The sequence below is a fragment of the Rutidosis leptorrhynchoides genome, chromosome 2, assembly GCF_046630445.1.
Source record: "Rutidosis leptorrhynchoides isolate AG116_Rl617_1_P2 chromosome 2, CSIRO_AGI_Rlap_v1, whole genome shotgun sequence".
Lineage (NCBI taxonomy): Eukaryota > Viridiplantae > Streptophyta > Magnoliopsida > Asterales > Asteraceae > Rutidosis > Rutidosis leptorrhynchoides.
The window spans coordinates 169,158,589-169,169,701 of record NC_092334.1 but is presented as its reverse complement, the minus strand read 5'-3'; positions in this window follow the sequence as shown (position 1 = coordinate 169,169,701).

Below are 11,113 nucleotides of genomic sequence, written 5' to 3'. Positions count from 1 at the left end.
TATCGCAATTTATATTCTCGCAATTTTATTTATTGTCATTTAATTTCTGTTATTTACTTTACGCACTTTATTTATCGTCATTTAATTTCTGTTATTTATTTTACGCACTTTAAATATCGGGACACGTATACAAGGTTTTGACATATCATATCGACACATCTATATATATTATTTGGAATCACCATAGACACTCTATATGCAGTAATGATCGAGTTCTCTATACAGGGTTGAGGTTGATTCTATAATAATATATATACTTTGAGTTGTGATCGAGTCTGAGACATGTACACGGGTCACGATACGTATTAATTAATTCAAATATTATATATTAAACTATATATGAATGATTGCACTGTCAACTGTGGACTATCGACTGTGGACTAATAACATTGGACAATTAAAATGAATTAAAATATTGAATATAACATATGAAACTAAACAATTCTTCAAGTTTGCCACTTGATTTCGTCTTAAACCTCATTTGTATCTTCACGATTACATTCTGCGTTCAAACCTTTCATGATTCTTGAAAACACCTCAATCGATAGGATGAATCAACCGCACTTTATCTACGGAAGGAAAGATTTATGCATATAGTTATGCACCTGAGAAACTCTCGGCAATTGTGTAAAAGTTCAACACGTAGCCGCGTCAGATCCTTTGGCATTTATTAACAAAAACAACTTTGCGATCCCTTTTCAAAATTAGCCAATTTTGTCACAGCTCCAACAAGTCAACTTCGACTTTTCGTACGAAACAACCTTATTATAACGTTTATATATACGCGTGCTCTTTTATTGTTACCAGGTAACCTTTCATATTCCATCATATTACCATCAGCGTTTAATCATCTAAAAACACAATTCTCCTGAAACCACCTCGGATTAATAACCGATGATTCAGATATCATAGCATTAAATGCAGAGGAAACAGAAAAATGGTAGATGGTCTAAACGGACAAAAGTTTGATGATAAAGAAAGGAGTGTTAGGAACGCTCGATAGAAAATTGGGTATTGAAAAACAGATTGAGTTACCCATGAAGGAGACCAAGGACAAATACAAGGACCAAATCCTATATTCAAAGGATTCAGGTAATTCTGGATCCGTTGAAATCTTTAGAGAATATCTTGCTCCGAAGTCATGTTAAAATCTTGCGGAAAATCTTTCTCCATCAACCGTCGAACTTAGAAATTCCAAAATATCATCATCAATATCTTTGATATTTCTGAGGATATTTTCATAAATATTCTCGTCCGAAATTATATACCTCTTCGTGCTTCCTGTGTATCAATAAATTGGAAACATTCAATAGAAAATATAGTACCGAAAAGCAGATTATGCGAAACTATGAAGAAAGCCGTGGATAAATCACAAAGAATAAGTTTGACTTCAAAGAATCCAAATAATTCAATGTCTGCTAAAGTCTATAGTGAATAACTTGCTCCTTACTCTAAACCCTTGCAGACAATAGTTTCTATCATCCTATGATCTTAGATATTCTGAGATATTATCGTACCTTTCATTATAAATATCCTCCATATTTCTGGAGATATTTTTATAACTATTCTTATCTGAAATCATTAATCTTTTCGTGCTATCAGTATTACATCATATAGAAATTGTTAGTTTCTATATTCTGTAAATTTTCAAGCTTAAAATATGAATGTTATTGTAGTAATGATGGGAACTAATGCATGAGTTAGTATAATATAATGACACTTGATCAACGTGATTATATTACAGTAAGTCATGCTGAGTTTCTAAATGAAACGTGATGATTCACAGATCATAACGTCATCATGTGCCATGTTACATAACTCTTTCATCCTACTTAACTCCGTAACAAATCAAGAAAATGTATTCTTGATGGTTCTATCTTCCGTGATGTTGATAAATTTGAAAATCAAATCGTGCTATCACGTTCCTTCATGCTTAGAACATTATAATCATTCGAAACTCTATATCTATAAATTTTGGACCATTATTCGCTTGACTTGAAGTCGGGAAGAGAAAACAAAAGCATAGAGCTTTGAAATATAAGGGAGAATATAAAGTCCGATAACAACACATAAATTACAAACCGTGTATATCAATGTTTATCGCAACATAAAGACACGGGAGAATTAAAAACATTATAATCCCGAGGGCGAAGTAGAAGAAAGCAGATTCCTCTGGTGGAAGTTGGAAAAGGAGAATGATTGTTGCGATAGTAAGGATGAGGACAAGGATCAGAACTGGATTAATCATTTTCAGAATCTTTTGGATGTATGAACTAAGAAAGAAAGTATAAGAATGGTGAGAATAATGGAAAGGAAGAGCTTAATTTATACTGGAAATATCAGACGTAGTAATCGGGGCAGATCACCGTATTTAATTAAAGAGATCTTAATTTCCATAAATCCCGAAGAATCAGATTTTATAGATCTTCAAGATTTTCTTTAAATCCCTTAAATTCCGGAATTCAACCAAGGCAATGTCAAAAGTTAAGACGCGCCTTATTTTCTAAATTCAAACCTGACTACGTCAAAAGTTAAAAACAAATCTTTGTTTCTCATTTCATCCTTTTGTGAATAGCTTCATTCGCACTCTTCGAATAATTGAATTATTTTTATCCATATTACTCAATGATGATAAAACTCAAGTTATCAACTCATATTCGTCAGGAAAACATATTTATTGTTAGCTATGACGACCTCACTCAAATTTCGGGACGAAATTTCTTTAACGGGTAGGTACTGTGATGACCCGGGAATTTCCGACCAAATTTAAACATAATCTTATATGATTCGACTCGATAAGCAAAGTCTATTAAACCGAGTCTCATTATGTTTGAACTATTTCATGATAACATTTGACCTTTAACTATTTCCGACGATTCACGAACCTTTAATTGTAACTAAGAATGTAAATATAAATAATTATATATAAAACTAATTATATTAGTATTAATGAACTATTAAGTAATTTTGTTATTATAAAAGATAACATTTAATAACTAAAGATTTTCATTTTGAATATATATAGTATATTGTATATAAATGATTCAAACATATTTTACCAACGTTATCAAAATATTAAATGTACAATGTTATACTTTGTAGTTAATTGTTTAATATACATAATTAATCATCTACTCAACATTTAAAACATGATTTTATATATATGGTAGTATACATATATACATAAATATAACTATATATATATGATTTTATACATAATTATTATATTATGTATATGTAGAAATTTATAATATATCTATGATGAAATAATGTACTATTTTAATAAATATATATAATACTTACATATATAAAACATTTATATTTTTCATAATTACATACATAAGTATAATATAATTAGTATGTAAATAAATATTATAATATATTTATATTAAAATGCATAAATATATAATATTCAGTATATGTTACAATACATATTACATAATTATTAAATATTACATAATAATAGATGATATTAATAAATTAAATTTAAATACAAATATAGTTGTTGTAGTAATGTTATTTGTATCGTCAAATATCAATATTTGTATTCATAATATCACTTTATATCATATAAAGATGAAATTGGATGTATAAATTAGATTATTATTACTAATATTATTATTATCGATAAAATATTAATATTATCATAATTAGTATGGTATTATTATTATTATTATTATTATTATTATTATTATTATTATTATTATTATCATTTTTACAATTATTATTATCATTAATATTATATTTATCATTATTATTAATTTTATTAATATTATTAGATATTAATAGTATTGTTATTATATATTATTATTATTAATTAAAAAAAACAGTAGGGATCTATATTATACGCTTGACCTCTGTATCCTTTATCTCTATTATTATTATTTTTTTTGTTTCTTTCCTGCTCCCAACTCGTGAACCTGTGTTGACATTTTCTCCATTTTTTATCAACCGATCTCTATTATTACAACATGATTATGTATAATTGCAAATCAAATAAAAAGGAAATCCAATGGGATTAAAGAGCACAGCGATATTTTTGTTTTCTTCTTCTCTGCACGCTCCAATTTTTTTTTCTCTTAATTCAATTTCGAATAAAGTTTCAAAATCTAAAAATGCAGAAAGGTTAGAAATCTTTCTTTGAATCTATCTGCAAAATCTCAACTCTCAAATCTTTATATCGATCTTGAATTTTGAAGTCAAAGTTTAGTTTAAAAAAAGTCAACAATTGTTCTTGAGACAAATTCGCGTTCGTGTATATGTTTCTGATCAAATTGACGATTCCAGTAGTTTTTATACATGTTTAGAAAACTATTTCGTGTTATAAACATTATCTATAATGTTATCTATTACGAAATCAATTTTTTTTGTTTTGTTCCAAGAACCGACGCTGCAGTAGGCCTTAGTGTTTTTTTTTTTTTTTATTTTTTTTTTTATTTTAGAACCCAAATTATTTTTTTTTCTGTAATGTTTTGAAGCTTTAAAGGGAACCCCGATTTTTTTTTTTTTTTTTTTGGTTATTGATGTTTTGTTGAATCCATGAGACTTGTGGAGAAGAAGAGGAATAGAAGAAAAGCAGTTTATATATAAAATTTAAATTCGATATTAGTACAGAGAATCAGAATTGGTGGGATGGTCGAGAGTGTTTGCGTGTGAGCATGTGGTCACGAGATCGAGTCCAGAGGACGGTAGTTTCTTTTTTTTTTTTGAAACTCTTTTCATGTGAGGTAGTTTTCTTTTCTAATTTTTTTATTGTTATTATATATTAATTATTATTAGTATTATTATTATTATTGTGATTGTTTTGATTGTTATTGTTATTGTTATTATTAGTATCATACTTGTTATCATATTTGAAAGTATTATAGACATTACTATTATTATTATGATAGGTATTAATAATATTATTATTAGTAATAAACTTATCATTTTAGTATTTTATCATCATTAGGATTATGATTATGATTATCATTATTATTATTATGAAGGAAATAAAAATATATTATTATCATCAATATTAGAATTTGTACCGGTTTATAAATAATAGTATCATCAGTACATTTACAATTAATAATATCATATTTATCAGTATCATCATTAATATTTACTAGTATTATTATGATTATCATTTATCATTTTATAAATATTAGAACCCTTATTATTAACATAAGTATGGTATTAGTATTAATATTATTTTAGAGTTATTATTATTAGTATCATTAACAGTTATCATTTTCATTTTTTTTGCTATTAGTATTATCATTATTAATAAAATTATTATTATTATTAGTAAATCATTATTATCTAAATTATTATTTTAACAAATAAATCTTTTGTACACTATATATATACTTATGGTATATACTAGGATTGTATTAATAATTCACATAACAAACTAATAAAATTTCATAAATACAATACTAACCACAAATATATGTATATAAATATATTAATGTCACTATTTATATAAACGTAAATCATTATAGATATATACATAAAATCGATATATATATAAAATATAACTTAAAATATAATATAAGTATACGTTTTAAAATAAAGGTTAGAATAAATTCTACAAAACTATAATATATAAATAATACATATTAATAAATGAAATTTTGTAACTTACATTATACGTATTAATATATACACAATTGATATAGGTTCGTGAATCCGAGGCCAACCCTGCATTGTTCAATGACGTCATATGTATTTTTACTACAAAATACAGTATCGTGAGTTTCATTTGCCTTTTTACCCTTTATATTTTTGGGCTGAGAATACATGCGCAACTTTTATAACTGTTTTACGAAATTGACACAAGTACGTGAAACTACATTCTATGGTTGGATTATCGAAGTCGAATATGCCCCTTTTTATTAAGTCTGGTAATCTAAGAATTAGGGAACAGACACCCTAATTGACGCGAATCCTAAAGATAGATCTATCGGGCCCAACAAGCCCCATCCAAAGTACCGGATGTTTTAGTACTTCGAAATTTATATCATGTCCGAAGGAGGATCCCGGAATGATGGGGATATTCTTATATATGAATATTGTTAATGTCGGTTACCAGGTGTTCAATCCATATGAATGATATTTTTGTCTCTATGCATGGGACGTATGTTTATGAGAAATGGAAATCTGAAATCTTGTGGTCTATTAAAATGATGGAAACGATTGTTTAAGTTAAACTAATGAACTCACCAACCTTTTGGTTGACACTTTAAAGCATGTTTATTCTCAGGTACGAAAGAAATCTTCCGCTGTGTATTTGCTCATTTTATAGATATTACTTGGAGTCATTCATGGCATATTTCAAAAGACGTTGCATTCAAGTCGTCGAGTTCATCAAGATTATTATCAAGTCAATTATAGTTGGATATATTATGAAATGGTATGCATGCCTGTCAACTTTCGATGTAATGAAAGTTTGTCTTTTCAAAAACGAATGCAATGTTTGTAAAATGTATCATATAGAGGTCAAGTATCTCGCGATGTAATCAACTGTTGTGAATCGTTTATAATCGATATGGACTTCGTCCGGATGGATTAGGATGGGTCTTCACAATAGGGACGGTACCGTTAGGTTTGACGAACCTCAACGCAACGTTAAACAGGTGCTTATGTAGTTGTTACACGTACACTTGATTGGTGTATCGCCAGTATAGGTTAAACGAAAGACGTGGGCTTGGCCGACGCAAAGGTTAAAGTTTTATAATCAAGTGCTCATGATAATGTATACTTTTCCTATGATGTTTTCCAAGAAAATCTTGTGGCCTAACTTACGAAATGTTTTACTAAACCTGTAGATTCACTCAACGTTTTTCGTTGACATTTTGCATGTTTCATCTCAGGTACATAGAGCTAGTGCTTCCGCTTTATTTGAAGTTATGTGCTGTTTGCTGCTAGAACTAGACGGCGTCCAGCATGATTTCTATTTTTATTTCAAGAACAAATATTCGCATTTAAACAGTTTTCTCTGATGTTTTGGGTTCATATACTTTAGTCATTGATGTCAAATGTTTCCAGTTACATTTTCTTAAATAAATGACTTGTTTTCATGATTAATGCGAATACTTTTCGGAAATGTCTCATATAGAGGGCGTGACCGCTAAACTGTGGGACCAGGAGTTAATATTCTGTTAGTGGATTCTGACGGGGTATTACAACATATGAGAGCAGATTGTTAAAAGATAGGGCTATGGTGTGGTGGGATTCTGTGATAGCAAGTGTTCCTCCAGAACAAGTTCGAATGATCACTTGAGAGCAATTTTATGGTAAGGTATGTGAACAGTATTGCAATGTGTTTGACATGAACATAATTAAGATGGAGTTTCTTGAAATGCGGATGACACCACAGATGTCAATTGATGAGGTGATTGAGAAATACATGGACAAGTTAAGGTTTGTGCAACAATGGGTGCCTGATGAACAATCAAGAATCCAGCACTTTGTGAATATGATCTTGCCAGAATACAAGACATCTGTGAGGTCTGCGCCAACATTATCTCAGGCTTTTGTGATGGCAAAGATGGTAGAAAGTGATGTAAGAGCAGCGAGGGGTGTTAATATAGGGAATATAGTACCGCACGGTAGTCAAACTACCAGTCAGTCAAGTTCGAGGTCTAAGAAACCATTTGGGATTACACAAAAGGGTAAAGGTAATCAAGAAAGCATAGGGTCTGGTTCAGGAAAGAAAGAATGGTGTAAGGGTTGTAAGTCTTCTCACAGTGGGTCATGTTCTGAGGCAACGAGAAGATTTTTGAGATGTGGTATCGTAGGTCATGAATCTCAAGGGTGTTCCTTCAGGGAGAATGTGTGTTAGAGTTGTCATCAATTGGGTCACCGATCGACTGGTTGTCAGGCGTCAAAGAGCGCAAATTCTGGGGCAGGGTCAGGGGCACGTTCGGCATCTGTCGGGGGTTTCACAGCCTTAAGTGGACAGAAGAAAAAGAACCCTCCGAGTGCGGAAGACAGGGCCTTTCAGATGACAGTTGAGGCCGCAACTAATAATGATGACATCATAACCGGTATGTTCTTGATCAACTCAATACCTGCTAGAGTATTGTTTGATTTGGGTGCAAATAGGACATTTATGTCTATAGAATTCTGTACTAAGTTAGGGTTACCTTCTACTGTGCTGATCGAGCCTGGTAGAGTAGAGGTAACTGATGGTAAGACGGTGCCAGTCACAACGTATGTGTCTGGGGCTAGTATAGAAATTGATGGTAGACCGCTTGCTATGTCCTGTTTAGTGTTGCATATCCCTAGTTTTGACGTAGTCTTAGGGATGAACTGGATGAGCCTGCATAAGGCCTACATTAAGTGTGATAAGAAGATTGTAACCTTTTATTTGAATAATGGAACCCGTATTGTGGCCCGAGGGGAACGAAGTGGGTTCAGTTTTCCATTGATCTCTATGATGAAGGCGAAGAAGTCACTTTCTAAAGGGTGTGAGTCTTTTATGGCTTATGTTATTGATGCTAAGATAGATAAGAGATCTGTTACTAATATTCTGGTAGTTTCGGAATTTCTTAAGGTATTTCCTGACGAGTTACCAGGGTCGCCGCCGGTAAGAGAAGTAGAGTATAAGATTGAGTTGGTTCCGGGAATAACTCCAGTAGCTATGGCTCCTTATAGGTTAGCACCTTCTGAAATCAGAGATATGATGTCTCAGATACAAGAACTCTTAAACAGAGGGATTATAAGACCGAGTTCTTCGCCGTGGGGTGCGCCGGTGTTGTTTGTAAAGAAGAAATACGGTACTCTGAGAATGTGTATAGATTATCGAAAATTGAATAAGAGAAAGGTTAAGAATAAGTATTCGTTGTCTAGAATCGATGATCTGTTCGATCAGCTTCAGGGTGCGTCGTACTTTTAGAAAATAGATCTTAGATCCAGGTATCATCAGGTTCGGGTTGCAGAATCAGATATACCGAAGACAGCGTTTAGAACGAGATATAGGCATTACGAGTTCTTGGTTATGCCATTTGGGTTGACGAATGCTCCAGTAGTTTTCATGGATCTAATGAATGGGGTTTGTAAACTGTACTTAGATCAGTTTGTTATTGTATTTATCGATGATATACTGGTGAATTCGAAGTCAGAGGCTGATCATGCGACGCATCTTTGATTAGTGTTAGAGTTATTAAAGAAAGAACAGTTATATGCTAAGTTCTCAAAGTGTGAGTTTTGGCTTCGAGAGGTGCAGTTTCTAGGTCATGTTATCTGTGAGGTAGGTATTAAAGTGGATCCGTCGAAAATAGAAGCGGTAATGGGTTAGAATTCACCGAAGACGCCGATTGAAGTTAAGAGTTTCTTGGGTCTTGCAGATTATTATCGCCTGTTTATAAAAGATTTTTCTAAAATAGCGGGTCCGTTAACCAAATTGACCAGAAAAGACGTAAGTTTTCAATGGAGTGACCAACAGGAACAGGGTTTTCAGACGCTTAAATAGTTGTTGTGTCAGGCTCCAGTGTTAGCATTACCAGAGGGTTCAGACGACTTCGTGGTTTATTATGATGCGTCTATTTCCGTGTTGGGGTGTGTACTGATGCAGCGAGATAAAGTTATCGTGTACGCTTCTCGTCAGTTAAAGACACACGAACGTAATTATCCGGTTCATGATTTAGAAATGGCCACAGTGGTATTTGCGTTAAAGTTATGGAGTCACTACTTATACGGTACAAAGTGTGTGATATGTACAGACCATAAGAGCCTCCAATATATTTTCACGCAGAAAGAACTGAATATGCGACAAAGATGGTAGATTGAGCTTATAAAAGACTACGATTCTGAAATAATGTATCACCCGGGTAAAGCAAATGTTGTTGCCAATTCTTTAAGTCATAAAAAGATCGTAGAGATCGTAAAATTTATGAGAACCGAAATAGTTTCAGACATTATTGAACAGATAAGACAAGTTCAAGCCCAAGCTTTATTGAAGGAGAATTTAAAGACTAAATTGATGACCAAAATAAAAGACCAATTGACTGCCAATTACAGAGGACTTAAGACGTTTAAGAACCAAATTTGGGTGCCTATGCTTGGAGATTTAAAGAAATTGATCTTAAATGAAGCACATAAATCGAGGTTGACTGTCCATCCGGGTAGTACCAAGATGTATAATGACTTAAAACCGATGTATTGTTGGCCCACGATAAAGAAAGATGTTGCTCAGTTGGTAGAAAAGTGTCATATTTGTGCTCAGGTTAAAGCTGAACATCAGAGACCTTATGGTTTGTTACAACAGTTGAAAATTCCAGAGTGGAAATGGATCATATTACAATGGATTTTGTAACCAAATTACCTAGATCTTAGAGAGGCAACGATATGATATGGGTAATTGTTGATCGACTGACGAAGAGTGCACATTTCTTAGCAACAAAGGAGACATCCTCGTTGAGTACTTTGGTAGAATTATATTTAAAAGAGATAGTTAGTCGACTTGAGGTTCCGTTATCTATCGTATCCGACTGGGATTCGAGATTTGTGTCTAACTTTGGAACAGTTTACAGAAAAGTTTGGGAACGAGGGTAAACCTGAGTACAACATATTATCCACAGACCGACGGTCAGAGCGAGCATACAATACAGACACTAGAGGATATGCTTAGGTCATGTGTGTTAGAGTACGGTGGTCCGTGGGATATATATCTACCATTGATCGAGTTCGCCTACAATAATACTTACCATTCGAGTATTGGTATACCGCCTTATGAGATGTTATATGGTCGCAAATGTAGAACGCCGACTTGTTGGTTAGAAGTCGGAGAGAAACAATTTGTAGGACCAGAATTAGTTGAGATAACAGCCGACAAGGTAGCAATGGCACGTGAAAAGTTGAAAGCAGCCCGTGATAGACAGAAAATATATGCTGATCCACGTAGACGTCCGATAAACTTTGAGGTATGCGAGGTAAGTTAGCTCTGTGGTACATTGGGCCGTTCAAGATTATTCAAAGGGTTAACGACCAGACCGTTGTGTTAGAGCTTCCAACAGAGTTGGCAGGGATACATAACACATTCAATGTGTGTTACCTTAGGAAGTGTAAAGTTGATGATGAAATGTCCCGTTCTTATTGATTAAAAACGTTCCATATTAATTGATTT